Consider the following 14,708-nt stretch of genomic DNA (forward strand, 5'->3'; position numbering starts at 1 on the left):
TCTCACAACTCTGAGATCATGACCTGAGCTGAAAACAAAAGTTAGATGCTTAACAGACTGAGCCACCCAGGTGCCCCTCTTTAATATCTTTCAAAAAAACTAAATTTCCTCCATAAATTTCCTTCATAAATTGTTAAAAATTTCTTTCTAAATATTTATATTTATGTTATTGTAAATATGTATTATTTTTAGTGTATTCTCTAATTACTCTTGCCAATGCAAAGAAAATAAATTATTTTAAGATCATATATCCAATCAACTAAATTTCTTATTAAATTGATAAGAACAGATACTACACATGATCTTAGCCAAAAGGCCAAGAAGCAATCAACTAAATTTCTTATTAATTCTAACAACTTGTAGAATTTTTTTTGGTTGATTTTATTTTGGATTTTCTGTGAACAAAATTATATCATCTGGGATCAATGCTAATTTTATTGCTTAGGACTTAGAAGCAAACTGAAATCATAAATGATGTTGGCAGGCTTAGCAATTGAGAGAGTGACTATAAGTCAGAAGCTACAGGCTTGGGGGAATAAAAAGGAGCGGTTCTGGGATAATAGATTACTTTACTTAGAATATTTTAATGCCATAAAATTCAAATCTGAAGTTTTTAAAGAAGAGAGAGAAAGAATAGCCTGGAAGTAGCAGTGAAGATCAAAGAAGACACCAACGCTACTCCAAGTGTTAAAGTAGGCAGTTTGTTAGATTCTAACAGGATACCAGAAGGCCAGCAAAGAGGAAGTCATGGCCAGCTATTGGGAAAGACAGAGCCCCATCCTGGCCACACTTCAGAAGAAGCAAGATCAAACCAGACAGACCCAAGATGGCAGATGCCATGACAGGAAACCCCTGACCAAATAAGGAAGGAAAGGCCAGAAACCCTGCTTCCAAGAAATCCCCACCCCCAAGTGATGATTTTTCTGCTCCCTAGCTAACAATTATCAGTAAAAGATAGAAACCCAAACCTCAGGGCACACAGCTCTCTCTCACTTCTGCGCCCTCTCTCTCTCTCTCTCTCTCTCTGTCTGCACTCCCTAACCCTGGCTAGCCTGCTTTCACATCTTGTGAGTGTACATTCACTTTAATAAACTTTCCTGCTTGAGTTGCTTGTCTGCTGCGTTGTGTGTCTGTCCTTGAGTTCTTTCTCATAAGGAGACCAAGAACCTTCCACAACATCTTTGGAACACGTTGGGTTGAGGCCTCAAGGGCTCAGGTCTCCGGGGTTCACTTGGCAGCACAACTATATGAGGGTGTATGTAACAACATCCAACCCTGGTAAGACAATGGGGAAGCAGTATCCTGGGAAAAGCTACATTTCAGTTAAAACAGGAAAGCAAAGGAAATTTTCAGAGATTCTGAGGTTATAAGGGAATTCACTAATTACCAACTCTGTGTTCCAGAAACCAGTGAAAAGGTTTCAAAGTCAATTGGGGCTGGAAAACAGGTTAAGAGAAGGAGCTGTGCATGACCCCATGATAATTAGAGTCTCAGCAATGAGGATACCAGTTTTATTGTGATCACTGACATCAAGAAGTTAGTACTAATAGTCGCAGTAGTGATGTGCATGATAAGGGTACAGAGGAGAGGTGATCTTATCATAGTCACTCAGTGTTTGGGGGCTCCTATTTTTTCTCCTAGTGATCAAGTCATGAAGGAGGGATGTGGTCTTATTTTGAAAGAGAGAGAGACAGAGACAGAGAGACAGAGGGAGACAGAGAGCAATATCCCAAAATGGATATTGATTCTAAAAGAGGGGGAAAAACAAAATATTCTAATTATAGAAAATTTATTTCCTAGGTTTTCTGGATTAAATACAGATATATTAGCTGCTTTAAGCCACCAACTAAATACAGTAAGTAATGATAACAGACATTTCAATTACTTCTTTGATCTACATTATTCTTTGGAGTACAAGTTGCTCTTAAATGTGTATTTTTGCAGATAGTGCATGATTGATGTTTTCAGTCAGGTTCTTTAGAAAATAGAACCTGAAGAAAAATGTGCATGTGAAAACTCTGTGGAGGAACACAATTGCCTGGAAGCCAGACTATAAAGAGCAAAAGGGAAGTAAAGAGTACACGAGGAAAAAAGTGCATTTGTCTTTTATTTTTTGTAACAAATGCCTGATTGCTTGGTCTCAGACCACATTGCCACAGAGGCCAAGTGGGCCTTAGAACTGTCTATCTAAATGGAAGACGAGGGAAGAATTTAAACCCACAGATCCCCAGAAACTTTTGTTTCCTGAAGGTTAAACACAACCCCTGGGTTGCTCACCCTTCCCTGCCTTTCAGCAACCTGCTCTTCCACAATGCTTGCCCAGTAAGTGAAAAGGCAGAGACGTCTTCCCACAACAGATGGCAGGATGTCCAGATCCTTGGTTAGTCCCCGAGGCAGATGCAGCCACAGCAACGTGGTGGCCATGAAGACACTGAAGCTGTGTGAGCCCTGGGGAATGCTGTTTGGGTGATAGAGGCCAGCAAGCATTCAAGAGTGGAGATGGCGCATCTCCTGAGTGAATCACGGCTTCTCCTTGGGCTTGTATCCACTCCCATCCTTTTAGAATATACAAATGTTGTTTGAGAACCAAAAGCCCTCACTTCATTCCTAAGAGGGTTGATACAAGTGCAATCCTTCAACATCTAGGCCAGGTGTATTCTCTTGAAAGATTGAAATGGATGAGCAAACTAATCTATGATCATTGCTAGGGACTTCAGTGTTACTCATCATCTCACCTCTGCTGGGATGACCCAGACCTCTATCTGCCTGGCACTTGTTGAGCCATGTTTGCTGCATTTGCCTCCTCATCATTACTGCAAGGCATAAGAAGTGCCAGAACATACCCAAGAACATTGTGTATGCTTTGGAAATATTTCTCCCTGCTCCTGCTGTTTATCAGCAAACTTAAACACTGACAGTACCTAAAGTTATTTCTCTAGCATGTACCATAATGTTTTTCTTTGCCTGCTAGTCCTCTGGCTGAAAAAATTCAAAATGACCTGGTTGTATTTGTCACTTCTAGTTCAGTGAAATTTTCATGCCTTCCCCTGGAAAGAGATTTTACCAAAGAGGAACCAGGTTCTCTTCACCATAGGACCTAAGGTTGTGGAGATGAGAAACACCAAGTGCACAAGCAATGCACTGGGAATGATGATGAGTCAGTCATACCCTTTGGTTTCCAGACTCTGATTACTCACAAACACAAACCATATATTGATCACTGCTCAGGGTGGGGGCTGTTGGTGTATATTGGAGTAAGTTTTGTAATCATGCGTCATTGCCGTTACTCCTTCTTTGCTCTAAAATGGGTCCATTTGCTTGATGCCAACTTGAATGAGATACTAAGTCAATTCATTAGGCATTCTACAAACAGTAGTGTAGGGTGGAGGCCAAGTGCACAAGGAAACCAAACCCCTGTCTACAGTATATATTGTTTTGTTAAGAAAAATGACTGCCCCCACCAATATGGAAGAAACCTGGAGTAATCAACCTGTTACAGGTTCCTGGCAGTTTAACAGGAGGAATGGGGCCATAATGAGGTCTCAGTGTTGGTTCCTGCCACTGACAAGTAGAAATTTTTGAGCAATTATTTTAGCTAAACAGGGATTAGTGGGAAGAAATTGACTGATACTTTTGGGTTTACAAAGAGCCTAATTTCTGTTATCATGGCCACTTTCTTCAGAGGGAGGATGGGTGGTTTGCTAGAAAGAGTTAATATGTCTACTGCATTGACAAGACCATCCTCTGCAGTAGGTACTTTCTGGAAAGTATTAATATGAAGGATAAAAACTCATGCTTTTTTCTCATTCCCACAGATTATTTCCGCATGAAACTTCCCCAGATGCCCCGACATTGAATTTTCTAGCCTTGTTCCTTTCAGACTCCTGAACTACAGCCAATCCATTTTCTCCTGCACAGGAGTCAGTGTATACCCCAGGTCAGGCCACATTGCACTTACACTACTTGCAGCTCTACCCACTGAGGAGATTCCCCTTCACCACATCTCTTTAGGTCCACTCAGAATGTGGCTAAGCTATATTGTGGTTAACAGTACAGTTTCAGCTAATGCTAATGGATTATACCAATCTGCCTCTAAGCCATGCTCAATTTCTTTCCTCCTCCTTGTTGTCATGGAAAATCACCTGTGGGGGCGTAGACTTGGGTTGAGAAACAGTGCCGGTGTAACAAGGATTGGGATGTGGGAGTCTAGGCCATTTCTTCACGCAATTTATGCATACCTTCTCGATAGCTCAGGATGACGTCAAATTGACCTGAATGGACTTCTTGACTATGGTTAGCTAAGCTTTTATCTCATTAACGACTGGGTGTATTTACTTGGTATCCTATGACACTATGAAACTGGTTTTCTGATGGAGTACTGTTCTCCGCTGCAGATGGCATAGCATTGTCCTGGAGTCATTGGGATCTATAATATATCTCTTCTGTAAGGACTTACTAGTAATTCCACAAAGCATTTTTATCCACCAGAGGCATCTTAAACAATTGCATATGTTGGGCTAAGTAGCAAAAGTGGAAAAATCTCTTTTTCTCTAGCCTACATACCCTGCAAATCTGGCTTTTCAGACTTCAACCGAATAAATGGATTTCAGAATATTTTCAAGTGCCACCATGCTGCCTCTAAAATCCAGAGTTACCCTTAGACAGTTGGGCACCCTTAGTGGTGGGGGGTATGAGATTCAAACCTCTTCCTTTACCCTTAAGGAAATGCCCTATGATGTTCCAGATCAGTTAATTCCTAAAAATTTCACCATTGTGGAAAGCCCCTGGCACACATGTGTCTTACTGGGAAATCAAATGTACATACTAGTTTCTGGTCACCAAGTTCAATGAAAATGATCACATTGATATTGTGAGCAGTACCTTGTTCAGCAGAACACCAAGAAAACCAAGGGAGTGGGAACCAGGCAAAGCATGAGACTCAGTAACCATGGCAGTAAAGATTTAATGTTAAATTACCAAGTGGTAACTAAGATCAACATAACTATTTTTATATATCTCTCCAGATGATCTATCCCCTAAAGAAATGGAGGTAATTGAAAAAAGACATGATTTTGTCAGTCCAATAATTCTCAAACCTGGTTTGAGAACCATTGGAATCATATGTGAAACTTTTGATATCAGAACCCTAATAATCTAGAGATATTTATTTAATGATCTGAAAGGAAGCAAAGGTACTTTTATAGTTTCCCAGACATTTCTAATATACAGGTAAGATGTGAGAACACTTTAATTAGACTCTTGGAGAATAGAGACTAAATATCAAGACCAAGAACATAATTTATTAGTTATCCATAATTACTTCAGCGTCCAACCTGGAAAATAATACATTTCTAACAGTGATAGTCAATCATCTCAACCCACCTTCCTCTAAGAGACAAGTCATTATTTAATTGTAAACTCTATTAATGTGGTAATGGGCTTGGCCCTTAGGAAACCAGGGACTTAGAACCTGATAGAGCTCCTGGTAATACTATTACCTCAATCTCTCTCTGTGGCTTTGTAATTATACATGGGAAGGGGGCTAGAATAACCGGTATACATTTATGTAAGTAAATTTTAGTGTTTGCTGTATAGCCAAGATTTCGTGGCATTTGGAGTTTGTTTTGCGTTTGTTTACTTAGTTTCTAGTATTCCAGTAATATGCAAAATCAAGCTACAGTGAATAACTGAATTCAACAAATGCATAAAGAGCATAATTTAAGTTCAACAATTTCCATACTCTAACAATGTTTTAGACACTGGGATAATAAAAGATCAAATGGTTCCTATTTCAAGATGGTTAACAACCTAGTAAAAGCCAATTGTAGTTTGATGAAATAGTATTGTTATAGTTACTACGCACAAGAGAGTTTTCTACATACATTCTATATCACTTTAAGAGATACATATTATTGTCCCCAATTTACCGAAGGCAAATAAGTGAATTTAGGTAAACCAAAACTTTCATAGCTATTTAACTTTAGAAATGAGATTTGAATTCAAGTTCTTTTGATTTCAAAGATCACTGTAATTCCCTATGTTATGCTCCTTCTGATTGTAGGGCTTCAAGGGAAGTATTTCTGTTATTTACATTTATAGGACCTAGAAGATAGTAAATAACAATAGTGTATATGTAATAATAAAGTAATAATTGTTATTGGTTGAATACATTTAAATCACTAGAAATATTCAGGTAAATGAATTTTTCTTTAGTCTTCATATCATTCAAAATTTTGCCAAAAACATGTTAAATCATCTCTAATTTTTTAAATCAATTAAAGACAGTTGTTCTGTAGACAAATATGAGTTTATTGATGCATTTGTCTAAGCTATTTAAATGATGTGAGCATTCATCTATACTGATTCTTAAATTCAAAATTGCTCTTTAATGCTGTAACTCTGAAGCAGAATTTTATGGATTTTTTTTCAGTTACCATGTTAAAACTTTTTTTTCTTCCAATTTCATTGTTGAAATATTAGGTTCAAGGACAAGTTTTTTTTTTTAGTGTCTCTCAAATATAGATTTTTTCTTACAAAAGTTTCCTTGCTTTAATGAAAAAGTTTTAAGAGAATATGGCCTATGACCATTTCTCCTTTATCATTTCCCCAGAGTCCCTTTAATTTGACTCAGAATTCACTCTTTCTCTATCCTTAGTGCTCACATGGAGAACACTGATGAAGCACTAATCTATAGCTTGCCTTTAATTCAAATTTTACAGCAGTGACCCAATTGGTAATTCTGTATTGGTCTTTTTTTGTTGTTCTTGTTAAGGAATAAACTTCCTAAAGTGTTTATTACTTCAAACTATGCTAATAGTAGAATGCTAACAGTAGAAAAAAGGCAACGTCGGTAAGTTTATTTAAACACCATTTTTTTCTCCCTCGATCTCTGTTTTTCTCCCACTTTTCTTGAGTTCTTACGTGTGTTCTCTAAGACGTCTTAACACACACACACACACACACACACACACACACACACACACACACTTACTGAATGTCTCAAGGTCTGGCTGAAGAAATGTCCCCTGAGACCCATAAAACTTGCCTACAGTAGATCAGGAAACCTAACTTTTAGAAAGCATTTTGACTTTCATATGCCTCTCTTGGAATGCCTTTTTCTTTCCTTCCCCATTTACTTCCTTATCTAGTAAAGGTCTCTTGTCTGTGGCTCCACCTTTGAAGAAAATTATTTTCAAAAATAAATTTTCTCAACCTAGTAGTAATGAGCTTTGCCATGAGAAACAAGATGGAATACATTTTAACATTTACGCAATTCTGATTCTTCTAAAATATCTCATGTACATTTTATATTTAACTGTATCAGTGAAAGAGAAAGAACTAACATTTCATATTTCATCTCATGTTCAAATTTTCAATTCATTTTACAGTGTTTCAGTAGAATCTGTCTTTTTCAAAGATGTTTTAACCTCTTTTATCATTTAAAAAACTGGAGATTTTAATGATTATATTTTTGATATACTCACCTAACTGGAAAAATAACATTCATGGTCTTAATATCACTAAAATAATGCAGAATAATAAAATTACAGTTATACTTATTAAATTTATATTTATTTGTTAAATCATCCCAGAGCTTCAAGTTCTGATGTTGAACATAATGACTTTTACTTAAAATAATTATTGCATAAATGATAGAGATATGTTAAAGCACTTTGCCAACTCTGGTTGATACATTTAAGGATGGTGATTGCTTCTCTTTCAAAACCATGAAAATCTTTGCAACTCTATTATTTTACTGACAATTTTTGATTCTATTAAAATGATCTATATATTTTGTGCTAATTAGTTATTCTTTATTTTATGTTTTTAAAGATCTATTTATCAGAGAGAGAGAGAGCACAAGCAAGGGGAGCGGCAGGCAGAGGGAGAAGCAAGCTCCCCACTGAGCAAGGGGCAGTATGTGGGACTTGATCCCAGGACCGTGGGATCATGACCTGAGCCAAAGACAAACACTTAATCGACTGAGCCACCCAGGCATCCCAGTTATTCTTTACTTTAGTCAGTATCTTTTGTTGTGCTGTGCACAGTGTAATGTTCCATTCTATAACCCACTAATTAATAATCAAATATCATTTTAAAGTTTGTATAACATTTTGAATTTCATTTATTGACTTTTTTCATATTTGATACTTCAATTCACAATAAATTTCTTCACTGTGCTGTTATATGGTTTACTTTGTTAATTTTGGACAATTCTTTTCTTAGAGACTTTATAAAGTATTACATTTTTTTTATTATAAGTGAACATCCATTAACATCAAATATACAGAATCCCCTTTGAGGATTTTTCAAGATTGCTTTTTTATTAAAAGAAATCTAGGGTGCTTTTGTGCCTGAGTGGCTCAGATGGTTTAAGCACTGCCTTCGGCTCAGGTTCATGATCCCAGGGTCCTGGGATCGAGTCCCCTCATCGGGCTCCCTGCATCTTGGGAGCCTTCTTCTCCTCTGCTTCTCTCTCTTTCCCTCTGTCTTCATGAATAAATAAATAAAATCTTTAAAAATCTATTATAAGACGGCTCATTGTTGCCCAGAATTTATCAACTATTATTATTATAGACTCCTTAATCTAAAAAATTTCAACAAGAAAGTTGAATATTCTTTCAAGTTACTAATATATATTTGCAAAATGTTGAAATGAAGGATAAAAATAATATGATTCTTTCAATAGTAAGGAAATAGATTGAACACTCTTTCTTGAAAAAAGCTCTAAAACAAACTAGGTATAGAAGAATATACCTCAACATAACATAGGTCATGTATGGTAAACCCAAGTTAACATCATACTCTATGCTGAAAACTGAAGCATTTCCTCTAAAATCAAGAATAAGATAAGAGTTCCCACCATCACCACTCTTACACAACATAGTATTGAAAGTCTTAGCCAGAGTGATTAGGCAAGAAAAAGAAATAAAAAGCATCCAAATCAGAAAGGAAGAAGTAAATTGTCTCTGTGGATGGCATGATTTCTGTATAAAGACAAATCCAAAAATTCCACCAATAAAATGTTAGAACTAATAAATGAATTAAATCAAGTTTCAGAATATAAAAATCACCATACAAAAATCAGTTACATTTCTATGCACTAACAACAAACTATCCAAAAAGAGATAATCCCTTTATAATAGCACCAACAACAATAAAATACTTAGGAAAAATTTAACCAAGGAGGCGAAATATCTATACTGAAGGCAATAAAATGTTGATAAAAGAAACTAGAGAAGACACAGTTAATGGAAAGATACCCCCATGTTGACAGATTGGAAGAATTAATATATTTAAAATGCCCACCCATACTACCCTAAGGGATCTACAGATTCAGTGCAATCCTTATTGAAATTCCAATGGCATTTTTCACATACATAGAAAAAAAATACAGACATTAATATGGAATTATCAAGACCCTTGACTAGGCAAGACAATCTTGAGAAAGAACAAGGCAGGAGGCATCATATTTCCTAATTTCAATCCATATTACAAAGTATTGCCATCAAAATAGCATGGTACTAGCATAAAACCAGACATAAAGATCATGGAATAGAATAGAGAGCCCAGAAATAAACTCTTGCATATACAGTCAACTAATATTTTCCAATGGAGCCTAGAATACTCAATGGCAAAAGTTTAGTCTCTTCAATAAAAGGTAATTGGGGAAAACAGGATAACTGCATACAAAAGAATGAAATTAGGACCCCTATCTTATACCACTCACAAAAATAAACTGAAAATGTGTTTCATACTTAAACATAAGAAATGAAACATTAAAATTCCAGGAGGAAAACATAGGAAAAAGCTCCCTGACATTTGGTCTTGGCAATGATTTTCTGGATATAATACCAACAGCACGAGCAACAAGAGCAAGGATAAACAGGTGGGACTACATCAAATAAGAATGCTTCTGCATAGGAAAAGATGCAATCAATAGAATAAAGAGGCAACCTACATAATGGGAGAAAATATTTTCAAATTATGTATCAAATAAAGGGTTAATATATAAAATAAACATAATAAATCACTATAATAAGCATTAGATCTGAGTATGAATGTAATTTAATCATAAATTAAGTTTATTCTGAATACCTTTGCTGTACTGTAGGGTGCAAATTAATTATTTAAAAATTTATGAACAAAGTCTTAGGAACATTTTTTCTTTTAGGTTATAACAAATCTTAATGTTATAGATAGTATTTATTAGAACATATGATTATAAAAGTAAAAGAGCAGAAAGTTTCTCCTAAATATTTTCTGAAGACCAATCTTTAGGTTCTAAAGTCCTAGAATATAATATTTTTTTAAAATATAAATTTTTATGAATATTTTTAAAAAATAACTGAATGACTCATTAACAAAAAAGTTATTAAATAAAATAAATATTAATGTGAAAAACAACCATGTACTAAAATTTCCTCCATATTTCCCATTAGCATTCAAAATTTGTGTTTACTTAAGGGAAAATAGGGACATCAATATTTCATGCAGAAACAACTTGTGATCAAGATGGATAGGACAATAAAATACACCTCTCCTAAACTCTCTTCTCATGTGTTTATTCAATTGAACCACATCCTTTTAAAACCATAGTACTAATAAGAAAAACAAAAAAAAATCAATGACACAACTTTACAGGACTAATGTGAAAGAAATATATACTCAAGGATTTAATTCTCATAAGCATTTTGTTTAAAATAGTATAAAAAACATTCTCCACTGATTTATTTCATGTGAATAAATACAGTCATGATATTACAGAATGGAATATAAACCGATAACTTTTGACCTGAGGCGAGACTTATGAACTTAATACAGTAAAGATAGTCGATAATTTTTTTTTTCAGGGAGAAACTTTGAGAATTTGAAATTCAACTTGCTTCTGTGAATTCTAAATGATTTTAAAAAACAGCAATTTGTGCTATTGGAATACTGATTAGTAACACTTTCCAACTGGTCATAGGTAGTTGAGTTTGTTACAATTAGAAATATTTTGGGCAAGGACAAATTAACTGATCTATACAAAGCATTTTCAGGTTAGATGATAGTAATTAAATTAGAAATTACAACTTTTGTGAGACTTTAAGTACATATAAATCAAATAAGGCAATCTGTTTGAAATAAGAAAGTGTACTATATAGGAAAAATGGGTTTTCAAACACACACACAGAGAAATAATCAGTGAATCATGGGATCTCATAATATGGTTTAAGCAACCCTGAAGCTGCCTGAGACACTTTCATGTTTTAAAAGGTCAAGATCATTTTCATACTAACAGTAAGGCAATATTTGTCTTTTTCACTATGTTGACTCTTGTAAAAATTGTCATGAAATCGCGGATATAAAACTGCTTCCATCGTGACATTAATAAAGGAAGTCTTTGCGAACTGGATTAATAGTTTATATTCTGTACTACCATGAAGTCACTGGTGGAAGGGTGGGGAGGAGTCAGTTTCACTGAAGTCTTTCCCTGATGAAGCAGCGAAATTATTTATTTTCTCACATCTTGATTCTGAAGTACTTTATAAAAATATTCTGTGTGACAAAAGATAAGTACTTATAGAGTTGCAATGAATCTTTTCAGGAAAAAGCATTTTTTTGTGACTGAGCTATAAGCTCAAGTAGCTGCTTTTTCACTAAAATACCAGTTTTATTTGAAAGAATGAGTGACAAATATAGCTTCAGATTTGGGTGTTAGGAGTTTCTTAAAAATGAACAAAGTAAGCCATCCACTTCAAGAAAACTGACAGTATTTGCTGCCAAATATAAAATCCTATCTTTGAGGAATAATAGAATTCTATAAAGCTTGTATCTGCCACTATAAGTTTGACAGATTCATAATACTTAAGACACTTCTAATGAGACTGGCAATATTTTTGTATTTAAATAATTACATATGTCAAATATCAGAGCATGTCCATAACTCAGTGAACCAATATATTTCAAATGACCAATGCATGAGATACAAAAGTATGTATGGGGAAAAGATCCTTTCGAAAGTTCAAATTAGTCCAGTGGATTTTAATGTGTAAGAGTAGAAATAGTTCATTGTTGTATTCTCAGATTCCACATTATAGCTAAAATTTAAGAAACTACCAATCTGTCACCTTTTGGTGTAGTACCAAAAAATATTAACAATTACCTGAAAATTATTACAATACTTTTGTAAATATATACAATACTTTTATCTAGCTGCCTTCTATTTGTCAGACATTAAAAAGATCTACAAAAATGTAGAGCAATGTCACTCTTTTCATTAATGCCTTTTTTTTATTTGGTTTTGGAAAATGCAGTTATTTTTCTTAAAAACACATTTTTAGGGGTGCCATGGGTGTTCTCAGTCTTTATGTGTCTGCCTTCGGCTCAGGTCATGATCCCAGGTCCTGGGATCGAGCCCCGCATTGGGCTCCCTGCTCAGCCGGGAACCCGCCTCTCCCTCTCCCACTCCCCCCTGCTTGTGTTCCTGCTCTTGCTGTCTCTCCTCTGTCAAATAAATAAAAAAAATCTTTTAAAAAATACATTTTTATATTGATATCTAATGGATTTATTTTTAATAATCTTAAGTGAATAAAATATTTAAAAATTTTTAGTTTTATTTTTAATATAGTAAATATAGAAAAAATAACTCACACATTGAAACTTATCATGTTCAAACTTTTATTCTTAAGATTTTATTTATTTATTTGAGAAAATGAGAGCACAGAGGGAGAGCGAGAGGGAGAAGCAGACTCCTGCTGCGCAGAGATCCTGATTGCAGGGCTCAATGCCAGGGACCCTGAGATCACCACCTGAGCGAAGGCAGAAACTAAAGCGACTGAGGCACACACACAGACGCCCCTGTTCAAAGCTTTTGAAGGCCCTAATGCATGTATGAGACCAAATGCTTGAGAATTGCTATGTATATACATTTTTAAATAATTGCACATATATGTGCATACTTAAGGAGATTATCAATCAATTGATCAAAAAATATTGTCCTTAAATATTTAAAGTGTTTTTTATTTTCAGGTGGAATCCTTAATGATATGGTTTCAAACAATTTATTTTCCTAGAAGCAATCTTTAAAAATGAGTACTTCTGGGGCATCTGAGTGGCTCAGTCGTTTAGGTGTCCAACTCTTGATTTTGCCTCAGGTCATGATCTCAGGGTTGTGAGACTTAGTCCAGAGCTGGGCTCTGCACTGAGTGTGGAGACTGCTTAAGATTCTCTCCTCTCCCTCTCTCTCCCTCTCTCTCTTTTTCTCTCTCTCTCAAAAGAAAAGAAAGGAAAAGAAAACTTCAGGGGCACCTGGGGGTTCATTTGGTTGTACCTCCGACTCAATTTCTGTTCAGGTCATGATCTCAGGGTCAGTGAGACTGAGCCCCTTGTTGGGCTCTGCATTGGGCATGGAGCCCTGCTTAAGATTCTCTTCTTTCTCCCTCGGCCCTCCCCCCCTTCCCTGCCCCCACAGCTCATTTTCTCTCTCTCTCTCTCTCTCTCGTAAAAACAAAAACAAAAAAAAACAAAACAAACAAAAAGTTTCAGATTAGTCATCTTGTAGTTTTAGATATGAAAGTAGTAGTGATTGTAATCATCACAAAATGTAATCACAAAAATGGGATTTTATAGTGTTAGCTCATGACAAGCCATGGCAAAATATTTACTTAAATTATCACCTATTAATCCCCTTTAGGAAAAACGATGTGTATCTAATTATATAGTTACATAGATACAGATGTTCTAATCTTGCTATATAACATGTGCGTATACACATGTACACACAATTATTTATATATATGTACAAACACATGCACACATAATAAATGTTAATTTTAAATATTAAAGTATAATATTAATATGATAATAATACTACAATATTAATTTTATTAATTTTTTTTGTGATTGTTTTTTAAGTAAGTTCAGCACCCAGTGTGGGGCTTGAACTCATGAACCCAAGATCAAGAGCTGCATGCTCCACCAGCTGAACCAGCCAGGCGCCCCTACAGGATTAATTTTAAAATAAATAATTAAAAAAAGTATTTTAAAATATTTAAAATATTTTTTTCATCTTAGGTAATCAAAATATAGAAAAGCAAACCAAAGACTAATCAAATGGTGTTGAATGGAAACTGAGTAGAGAAAATAGGAATGGGAGTAAGATTTCTAAATTTTTGAACATAACTTTGATTTGGAACCATGCAAAAAACTTAGTAACATTAATCAAGAACAAAGGCAAATCCTAATACTGTACACAGAAGTAAATATACCTAACTCTAAATCAAATAGAAAATGTTTTTTCAAATAACTTTTAAACGCAGTATTTTTTTTTAACCAGGATATTTCCTACACACAAAAGTAACTGCAGAGAAATACTGAATTTCAACAAGGAACTTTATTTCTAGACCAATAAATACTAGTATTACAGGTTTTGAAAATATTTATGCTTATTATAATAAATATAAACAAATACAAAAATTAAAGTTATCAAGAAATAAGCCTCTTTTTGAAACTAGATTTTTAAGGTGATAGAAACAAATGGCAAACATAAAATTTTTAAAGTTCTGGAAAAGTCTTAGGATGTTAATTTTGAAATGGAAATATCAACTTGAAATTGAGAGTAATGATGATCCTACTCAAAAAGTAGGATAAAAGGCAACCCTCAGCCGTTTATTGATTCATAGCAGTTCTCAGTTCCAGCCCAGCAATATATTGTCAGTTCCTTC

The 14,708-nt window shown here is 34.9% G+C and overlaps 1 pseudogene; it reads right to left on the bottom strand.

Moving 5' to 3' along the window:
- Positions 1-222: 222 nt before the first annotated feature.
- On the bottom strand, positions 223-328 carry LOC113921227 (annotated as a pseudogene).
- Between the last annotated feature and the right edge of the window lie 14,380 nt (positions 329-14,708).

The sequence above is a fragment of the Zalophus californianus genome, chromosome 3 (assembly GCF_009762305.2).
Source record: "Zalophus californianus isolate mZalCal1 chromosome 3, mZalCal1.pri.v2, whole genome shotgun sequence".
Taxonomy (NCBI): Eukaryota; Metazoa; Chordata; class Mammalia; order Carnivora; family Otariidae; genus Zalophus; species Zalophus californianus.